Raw genomic sequence first — 10114 nt, forward strand, 5'->3', positions numbered from 1 at the left:
GGCCCATCTTACATGCAAACTCTGCTACTGCGCAAACATAGGTTGCAATTAAAGAGAAATTGCAAGGCCGTCACATTGGCCCGAGGCCAATGCTCCGACTAAGTCAATTTTCTCTTGCAATCACCATGCCGCTGTTCACAGAGAGATCTCCCCATTCACTTGTGACGCGATGCACAATCCAAGGGCTAGATGCGAGCTCGCCCTTGAAAGGCCACTTTCCAAGGCATCCCCCGATGACACATTGGAACGACAACCGCTGTCGAACCATTTCCCAATGTTGTGCCAATCGAGTTGGCACAGAGCCGCTAGACGAGGGCTCCCATTTTAGATCAAGTTTTAAAATCACCAAGAAGACGCGGTGAGGGCTGGCAACTGCTGCCAAACCTTTTTTCGAAATTGCGCCAGCTGAGTGACTAGAAAACATGCTTTACGCAATAGGCACGCAAAAAATTTTGCTAGAGCGCCAAGCACCCACCTCATGGCTAGAGACAAGGGCTCGCCATTAGATCAACTTTGAAATTGCTGAACAGATGTGCTGTAGAATGGCAACCACTGCCAAGTCTCTTCCGTAGTTGCGTCGATGGAGTGATTGAAGAAGGTGATCTAAGATAGGGTCCAAGTGTAGGCATTCGTCAGGGGATTCGTGCCGATGGCATAAATTTATGCAATACCTGAGCAACACCGGATGGAGGTGCTAGACGAGGGCTCCCATTTTAGATCGAGTTTTAAAATCACTGAGTAGACGCGGTGAGGGCTGGCAACTGCTGCCAAACCTTTTTCCAAAATTGTACCATCTGAGTGACAAGAAAACATGATCTAAAGGAGAGTCCAGGAATAGCACCCTCGAGGGTGGGCTTCATGCCCCTCTAATTGATTCAACGTCGGCGTCCACCGTTTCAAAATCCAACATATCCATCCGCCCTGGCAGCGGTGTTGAATCAATGAGGGGGGCACGGGAGAGGCTCGCGGCAACCACCTCTCCCCTTGTAGCCACGATAGGCACGCAAAAAATTTTGCTAGAGCGCCAAGCACCCACCTCATGGCTAGAGACAAGGGTTCGCCATTAGATCAACTTCAAAATTGCTGAACAGACGCGCTGTAGAATGGCAACCGCTGCCAAGTCTCTTCCGTAGTTGCGTCGGTCGAGTGATCGAAGAAGGTGATCTAAGAGAGGGTCCAAGCGTAGGCATTCGTTGGGGGATTCGCACCGATGGCATAAATTTATGCAATACCTGCGCAACACCGGATGGAGGTGCTAGACGAGGGCTCCCATTTTAGATCGAGTTTTAAAATCACCGAGTAGACGCGGTGAGGGCTGGCAACCGCTGCCAAACCTTTTTCCAAAATTGCGCCAGCTGAGTGACAAGAAAACATGATCTAAAGGAGAGTCCAGGAATAGCACCCTCGAGGGTGGGCTTCATGCCCCTCTAATTGATTCAACGTCGGCGTCCACCTTTTTTCAAAATCTGACATATCCATCCGCCCTGACAGCGGCGTTGAATCAATAAGGGGGGCACGGGAGAGGCTCACGGCAACCACCTCTCCCATTGTAGCCGCAATAGGCACACAAAAAATTTTGCTAGAGTGCCAAGCACCCACCTCATGGCTAGAGACAAGGGCTCGCCATTAGATCAACTTCAAAATCACTGAACAGACTCGCTGTAGAATGGCAACCGCTGCCAAGTCTCTTCCATAGTTGCGTCGGTCGAGTGATCGAAGAAGGTGATCTAAGAGAGGGTCCAAGCATAGGCATTCGTTGGGGGATTCGTGCCAATGGCATAATTTTATGCAATACCCGAACAAGACCGGAGGGAGGTGCTAGACGAGGGCTCCCATTTTAGATCGAGTTTTAAAATCACCAAGTAGACGAGGTGAGGGATGGGAACCGCTACCAAACCTTTTTTTGAAATTGTGCCAGCTGAGTGACAAGAATACATGATCTAAAGGAGAGTTGAGGAATTGCACATCTAGGGTGGGCTTCATGCCCCTCTAATTGATTCAATGTCAGCGTCCACCGTTTCAAAATCTGACATATCCATTCACCTTGACACCGGCGTTGAATCAATGAGGGGGGCATGGGAGAGGCTCGCGGCAACCACCTCTCCTATATAAGCTATTAGTGCGAGGCTCGCTCTGCATTATAAATTAGCGAACACAACGAAATCCACCTTAAAAATCCAAATCCTTGAAAATTCCTACCAAACAGCCATTCACGACCCAATTTTTTATGAGGTCGGCAGAGGAGCAAAAGATTGTCATCGGTTAGGAGATGTGAGTTCATGGAGCCGAGGGACTGAAATGGTCATCGAGCTCATCCGATCAACTGGATGAATTTCACCTTGAAGGTGCCCAATCCAAAAGTTCCAGAGGTCATCTCCTGGAACTCTCGAGAACAAGGCCCATCTTACATGCAAACTCTGCTACTGCGCAAACATAGGTTGCAATTAAAGAGAAATTGTGAGGCCGTCACAATTGCCCGAGGCCAATGGCTCCGACTAAGTCAATTTTGTCTTGCAATCACCATGCCGCCATTCATAGAGAGATCTCCCCATTCACTTGTGACGTGACACACAATCCAAGGTCTAGATGCGAGACCGCCCTTGAAAGAAAGACCACTTTCCAAGACATCCCCCGATGACACATTGGAACGTCAACCTCTGTCGAACCACTCCCAATGTTGTGCCGATCGAGTTGGCACAGAGGCGACCTTAGGGAGCTCCCGCGTAGCAATCAGGATGTGCTTTCGTGCCCATCTCTCACAAAAACCAATGTTAGCTGTGGACAAATTTGGAATCCAAGGGCTCGCATCCATCGATATCATCGGCACTGGGTCTATATATTCAAAGGCCACGGAGAGGTTCCGATAAGAGAAGCTCCCCTGCTCGCTTGCACAAACATATCCCAAATTCTAGACACAAGCTCCCGCCCTTAGCATCGCTCTCCAGATCACCGTAATGACACATTGGAACGACAACCGCTGTCGAACAACTCCCGAAATTGTGGCAATGGAGTGAGAAAGAAGAGAAACTTTGGGGAGCCGCGCATAGCAAACGGGTTGTGCTGCTACTTCATTCCACTCTTATATAGATCCAAAATCGTTGATTTCGTTTGGAATCCGAGGCTGCATTCATCCTTGCTCAAACAAGCAATGGCTCTTCTAATCGAATGGCCACGGGGAGCTTCCGATAACAAAGGCTCCCTTGTCACTCGTGATGCGCAGGCCAACTGCTAGACGACGGGTCGCCCTTCAGATCGCTGCCTAGGCAACCACCACAATGACACCATTGGAACGACAACCGCTGCCAAACCATTTTGAAAATTTTGTGCCAAAGAAGTTGTTGCATAGAGAACGACTCTAGGGAGAGAGCCCTCGCATAGCAAAATCGGGATGACTTCACGGCCCTCCCAATAGAAACGATGCTGGTGCCAATATTCCAAAAATCCGAATAACATGTCTTTCATGAACACCAGCACTGATTTCTATTGGGGAGGGTCGCCGAGAACTTTTGTTATCAAAGCTCCCATTGTAAGCCGTGATAGGCACACAAAAAATTGCTAGAGCCCCAAGCACCCACCTCATGGCTAGACAAGGGCTCGCCATTAGTATATCAACTTCGAAATCACTGAACAGACGCGCTATGGAATGGCAACCACTGCCAAGCCTCTTGCGTAATTGTGTCGGTCGAGTGATCGAAGAAGGTGATCTAAGAGAGAGTCCAAGGCTAGGGATTTGTTGGGTGATTCGCGCCGATAGCAAAAAATTATGCAATACCCGAGCAACATCGGACGAAGGTGCTAGACGAGGGCTCCCATTTTAGATCGAGTTTTAAAATCACCAAGTAGATGCGGTGAGGGCTGGCAACCACTGCCAAACCTTTTTCCGAAATTGCGCCAGCTGAGTGACAAGAAAACATGATCTAAAGGAGAGTCAGGGAATAGCACCCTCGAGGGTGGGCTTCATGCCCCTCTAATTGATTCAACGTTGGCGTCCACCGTTTCAAAATCCGACATATCCATCCGCCCTAACAGTGGCGTTGAATCAATGAGGGGGGCATGGGAGAGGCTCACGGAAACCACCTCTCCTATTTTAGCCGCGATAGGCATGCAAAAAATTTTGCTAGAGTGCCAAGCACCCACCTCATGGCTAGAGACAAGGGCTCGCCATTAGATCAACTTCGAAATCGCTGAACAGACGTGCTGTAGAATGGACACCGCTGCCAAGTCTCTTCCGTAGTTGCGTTGGTCGAGTGATCGAAGAAGGTGATCTAAGAGAGGGTCCAAGCGTAGGCATTTGTTGGGGGATTCGCGCCGATGGCATAAATCTCTGCAATACCCGAGCAACACCGGACGAAGGTGCTAGACGAGGGCTCTTGTTTTAGATCGAGTTTTAAAATCACCCAGTAGACGCGGTGAGGGCTGGCAACCGCTGCCAAACCTTTTTCTGAAATTGCGCTAGCTGAGTGAAAAGAAAACATGATCTGAAGGAGAGTCCAGGAATAGCACCCTCGAGGGTGGGCTTCATGCCCCTCTAATTGATTCAACGTCGGCGTCCACCGTTTCAAAATCTGACATATCCATCCGCCCTGACAGCGGCGTTGAATCAATGAGGGGGGCATGGGAGAGGCTCGCGGCAACCACCTCTCCCCTTGTAGCCGCGATAGGCACACAAAAAATTTTGCTAGAGCGCCAAGCACCCACCTCATGGCTAGAGACAAGGGCTCGCCATTAGATCAACTTCGAAATCGCTGAACAGACGCGCTGTAGAATGGCAACCGCTGCCAAGTCTCTTCCGTAGTTGCGTCGGTCGAGTGATCGAACAAGGTGATCTAAGAGAGGGTCCAAGCGTGTAGGCATTCGTTGGGGAATTCGCGCTGATGGCATAAATTTATGCAATACCCGAGCAACACTGGATGGAGGTGCTAGACGAGGGCTCCCATTTTAGATCGAGTTTTAAAATCACCAAGTAGACACGGTGAGGGCTGGCAACCGCTGCCAAACCTTTTTTCAAAATTGCGCCAGCTGAGTGACAAGAAAACATGATCTAAAGGAGAGTCCAGGAATAGCACCCTCGAGGGTGGGCTTCATGCCCCTCTAATTGATTCAACGTCGGCATCCACCATTTCAAAATCTGACATATCCATCCGCCCTGACAGCAGCATTGAATCAATGAGGGGAGCATGAGAGACGCTCGTGGAAACCACCTCTCCCGTTGTAGCCATGATAGGCATGCAAAAAATTTTCCTAGAGCACCAAGCACCCACCTCATGGGTAGAGACAAGGGCTCGCCATTAGATCAACTTCGAAATCGCTGAACAGACGCGCTGTAGAATGGCAACCGCTGCCAAGTCTCTTCCGTAGTTGCGTCGGTCGAGTGATCGAAGAAGGTGATCTAAGAGAGGGTCCAAGCATAGGCATTTATTGGGGGATTCACGCCGATGGCATAAATTTATGCAATACCCGAGAAACACCGGACGGAGGTGCTAGACGAGGGCTCCCGTTTTAGATCAAGTTTTAAAATCACCAAGTAGACGCGGTGAGGGCTGGCAATCGCTGCCAAACCTTTTTCCGAAATTATGCCAGCTGAGTGACAAGAAAATGTGATCTAAAGGAGAGTCTAGGAATAGCACCCTCAAGGGTGGGCTTCATGCCCCTCTAATTGATTCAATGTCGGCATCCACCGTTTCAAAATCTGACATATCCATCTGCCCTGACAGCGGCGTTGAATCAATGAGGGGGGCATGGGAGAGGCTCGCGGCAACCACCTCTCCCATTGTAGCCGCGATAGGCATGCAAAAAATTTTGCTAGAGTTCCAAGCACCCACCTCATGGCTAGAGACAAGGGCTCACCATTAGATCAACTTCGAAATCGCTGAACAGACGCGCTATAGAATGGCAACCGCTGCCAAGTCTCTTCCGTAGTTGCGTCGGTCGAGTGATCGAAGAAGGTGATCTAAGAGAGGGTCCAAGCGTAGGCATTCGTTGGGGGATTCATGCCATTGGCATAATTTTATGCAATACCCGAGCAACACCGGACGGAGGTGCTAGGCGAGGGCTCCCATTTTAGATCGAGTTTTAAAATCACCAAGTAGACGCGGTGAGGGATGGAAATCGCTGCCAAACCTTTTTCCGAAATTGTGCCAGCTGAGTGAGAAGAAAACATGATCTAAAGGAGAGTCGAGGAATAGCACATCCAGGGTGGGCTTCATGCCCCTCTAATTGATTCAATGTCGGCGTCCACCGTTTCAAAATCTGACATATCCATCCGCCTTGACACCGGCGTTGAATCAATGAGAGGAGCACGGGAGAGGCTCGCGGCAACCACCTCTCCTATATAAGCTATTAGTGCGAGGCTCGCTCTGCATTAGAAATTAGCGAACACACCAACATCCGCCTTAAAAATCCAAATGCTTGAAAATTCCTACCAAATAGCCATTCACGACCCAATTCTTTATGAGGTCGGCAGAGGAGCAAAAGATTGTCATCGGTTATGAGATGTGAGTTCATGGAGCCGAGGGACTGAAATGGTCATCGAGCTCATCCGATCAACTGGATGAATTTCACCTTGAAGGGGCCCAATCTAAAAGTTCCAGAGGTCATCTCCTGGAACTCTCAAGAACAAGGCCCATCTTACATGCAAACTCTGCTACTGCGCAAACATAGGTTGCAATTAAAGAGAAATTACGAGGCCGTCACAATGGCCCGAGGCCAATGGCTCCGACTAAGTCAATTTTCTCTTGCAATCACCATGTCGTCATTCACAGAGAGATCTCCCCATTCACTTGTGACGCGATGCACAATCCAAGTGCTAGACGCGAGCTCGCCCTTGAAAGAAAGACCACTTTCCAAGACATCCCCCATTCACTTGTGACGCGACGCACAACCCAAGTGCTAGACGTGAGCTCGTGCTTGAAAGAAAGACCACTTTCCAAGACATCCCCCGATGACACATTGGAACGACAACCGCTGTCGAACCATTCCCAATGCTATGCCAATCGAGTTGGCACAGAGGAGACCTTAGGGAGCTCCCGTGTAGCAATCGGGATGTGCTTTCATACCCATCTCTCACAAAAACCAATCTTAGCTGTGAACAAATTTTTCCGCAATGACACCATTTGAACGACGACCGCTGTCGAACAACTCCCACATTTGTGCCCTGATGGAGTGAGAAAGAATAGCAACTTTGGGGAGCCATGCATCGCAAACGGTCTGCTGCTTCATTCCTCTCTTATATATAGATCCGATGTCGTTGATTTCGTTTGGAATCCAAGGCTGCATTCGTCCTTGCTCACACAAGCAATGGCTCTTCTCATCGAATGGCCATGGGGACCTTCTGATTACAAAGGCTCCCTTGTCACTCGTGACGCGCAGCCCAACTGCTTTCCGAAATTGCGTCAGCTGAGTGACAAGAAAACATGATCTAATGGAGAGTCGAGGAATAGCACCTCAAGGGTGGGCTTCATGCCCCTCCAATTGATTCAACGTTGGCGTCCATCGTTTCAAAATCTGACATTTCCTTCCGCCTTGACACCGCCGTTGAATCAATGAGAGGGGCACGGGAGAGGTTCACGGCAACAACCTCTCCTATATAAGCTATTAGTGCGAGGCTCGCTCTGCATTAGAAATTAGCGAACACGCCGACATCCGCCATAAAAATCCAAATCGTTGAAAATTTTGACCAAACAGCCATCCACGACCCAATTTATTATGAGGTCGTCTAAGGAGCAAAAGATTATCATCGGTTAGGAGATGTGAATTCATGGAGCCAAGGGACTGAAATGGTCATCGAGCTCATTCGATCAACTGGATGAATTTCACCTTGAAGGGGCCCAATCCAAAAGTTCTGGAGGTCATCTCCTGGAACTCTCAAGAACAAGGACCGTCTTACTTGCAAACTCTGCTACTGCACAAACATAGGTTGCAATTAAAGAGAAATTTCCAGGCCATCACAGTGGCCCAAGGCCAATGCTCCGACTAAGTCAATTTTCTCTTGCAATCACCATGTCGTCGTTCACAGAGAGATCTCCCCATTCACTTGCAACGCGACGGACAATCCAAGTGATAGACGCGAGCTCGCCCTTGAAAGGCCAGGCCACTTTTTGAGACATCCCCCGATGACACATTGGAATGACAACCACTGTCAAACCATTCCCAATGTTGTGCTGATCGAGTTGGCACGGAGGCGACCTTAGGGAGCTCCCGCGTAGCAATCGGGATGTGCTTTCGTACCCATCTCTCACAAAAACCAATCTTAGCTGTGAACAAATTTAGAATCCAAGGCTCGTATCCATTGATATCGTCGGCACTGGGTCTATATATTCAAAGGCCATGGAGAGGTTCCCATAAGAGAAGCTCCCCTGCTCGCTCGCACAAACATCCCAAATGCTAGACACAAGCTCCCACCCTTAGCATCGCTCACCAGATCGCCGCAATGACACATTGGAACAACAACTGCTGTCGAACAACTCCCAAATTTGTGCCGATGGAGTGAGAAAGACAAGCAACTTTGGGGAGCCGCGCATGGCAAACGGGCTGCTGCTTCATTCCGCTCTTATATATAGATCCGATGTCGTTGATTTCCTTTGGAATCCGAGGCTGCATTCTTCCTTGCTCACACAAGCAATGGCTCTTCTCATCGAATGGTCACGGGGAGCTTCCGATTACAAAGGCTCCCTTGTCACCCGTGATGCGCAGCCCAACTGCTAGACGACGGCTCGCCCTTTAGATCGCTGCCCAGGAAACCACCACAACGGCACCATTGGAACCACAACCGCTGCCGAACCATTCTGAAATTTTTTTGCCAAAGAAGTTGTTGCAAAGAGAATGACTCTGGGGAGAGAGCCCTCGCATAGCAAAATCGGGATGGCTTCACGGTAGCTGGATGGGATTTGAATTCATGGAGCCAAGGGAGTGAAATGGTCATCGAGCTCATCCGATCAACTGGATGAATTTCACCTTGAAGGGGCCCAATCCAAAAGTTCCGGAGGTCATCTCCTGGAACTGTCAAGAACAAAGGCCAATATTACATGCAAACTCTGCTACTGCGCAAACATAGGTTGCAATTATAGAGAAATTGCAAGGCCGTCACAATGGCCCGAGGCCAATGCTCTGACTACTAAGTCAATTTTCTCTTGCAATCACCATGCCGCCGTTCACAAAGAGATCTCCCCATTCACTTGTGACAACGCACAATCCAAGTGCTAAGCGATCTCACCCTTGAAAGGCAGCGTTCCAAGACATCCCGATGACACATTGGAATGACAACCGCTGTCGAACCATTCCCAATGTTGTGTCGATCGAGTTGGCACAGAGGCGATCTTAGGAAGCTCCCGCGAATCGATCGGGAAGTGCTTTCGTACCCATCTCTCACAAAAACCAATGTTAGCTAAACAATTTTAGAATCCAAGGCTCGTATCCATCGATATCATTGGCACTGGGTCTATATTCAAAGGCCATGGAGAGGTTCTGATAAGAGAAGCTCCCCTGCTCGCTTGCACAAACATCCCCAAATGCTAGACGCAAGCTCCCGCCCTTAGCATCGCTCTCCAGATCACCGCAATGACACATTGGAATGACAACCACTGTCGAACAACTCCCGAATTTGTGCTGATGGAGTGAGAAAGAAGAGCCAGATCGGGTCGGCCAGCATGGCTCGGCCACCATTTTTCACCGAGAGCTTTCGATATTAAAACTCCCATGTAGTAGCGATAAGTACACCATGACAAAATTGCTAGAGCGCCGAGCACCCATAGCAAATTGCCATTATACCAAGCAATGCCGAAGTGCTAGACAAGGGCTCACGTTTAGATCAAGTTTTAAAATCACCAAAAAGACACGCCATGGATCGGCAACCGCTGCCTCACCTTTTCCAAAATTGAGTCATCGGAAAACATGATCTAAAGGAGAGCCGAGGAAAAGCACTGAGATCGCTTCATGCCCCTTTCATTCATTCAACATCAGCATACACCATTTGAAAACCCAACAATCTGATCCGCCTAGACACCAATGTTGAATCAATGAAAGGGGCATGGGAGAGGCTCGCGGCAACAACCTCTCCTATATAAGCTATTAGTGCGAGGCTTGCTCTGCATTAGAAATTTGCGATAGCGCGGACAAC

This window comes from Cupressus sempervirens, chromosome 2 (genome assembly GCF_028749045.1).
Source record: "Cupressus sempervirens isolate cs-2001-9-10 chromosome 2, ASM2874904v1, whole genome shotgun sequence".
Classification (NCBI taxonomy): Eukaryota; Viridiplantae; Streptophyta; class Pinopsida; order Cupressales; family Cupressaceae; genus Cupressus; species Cupressus sempervirens.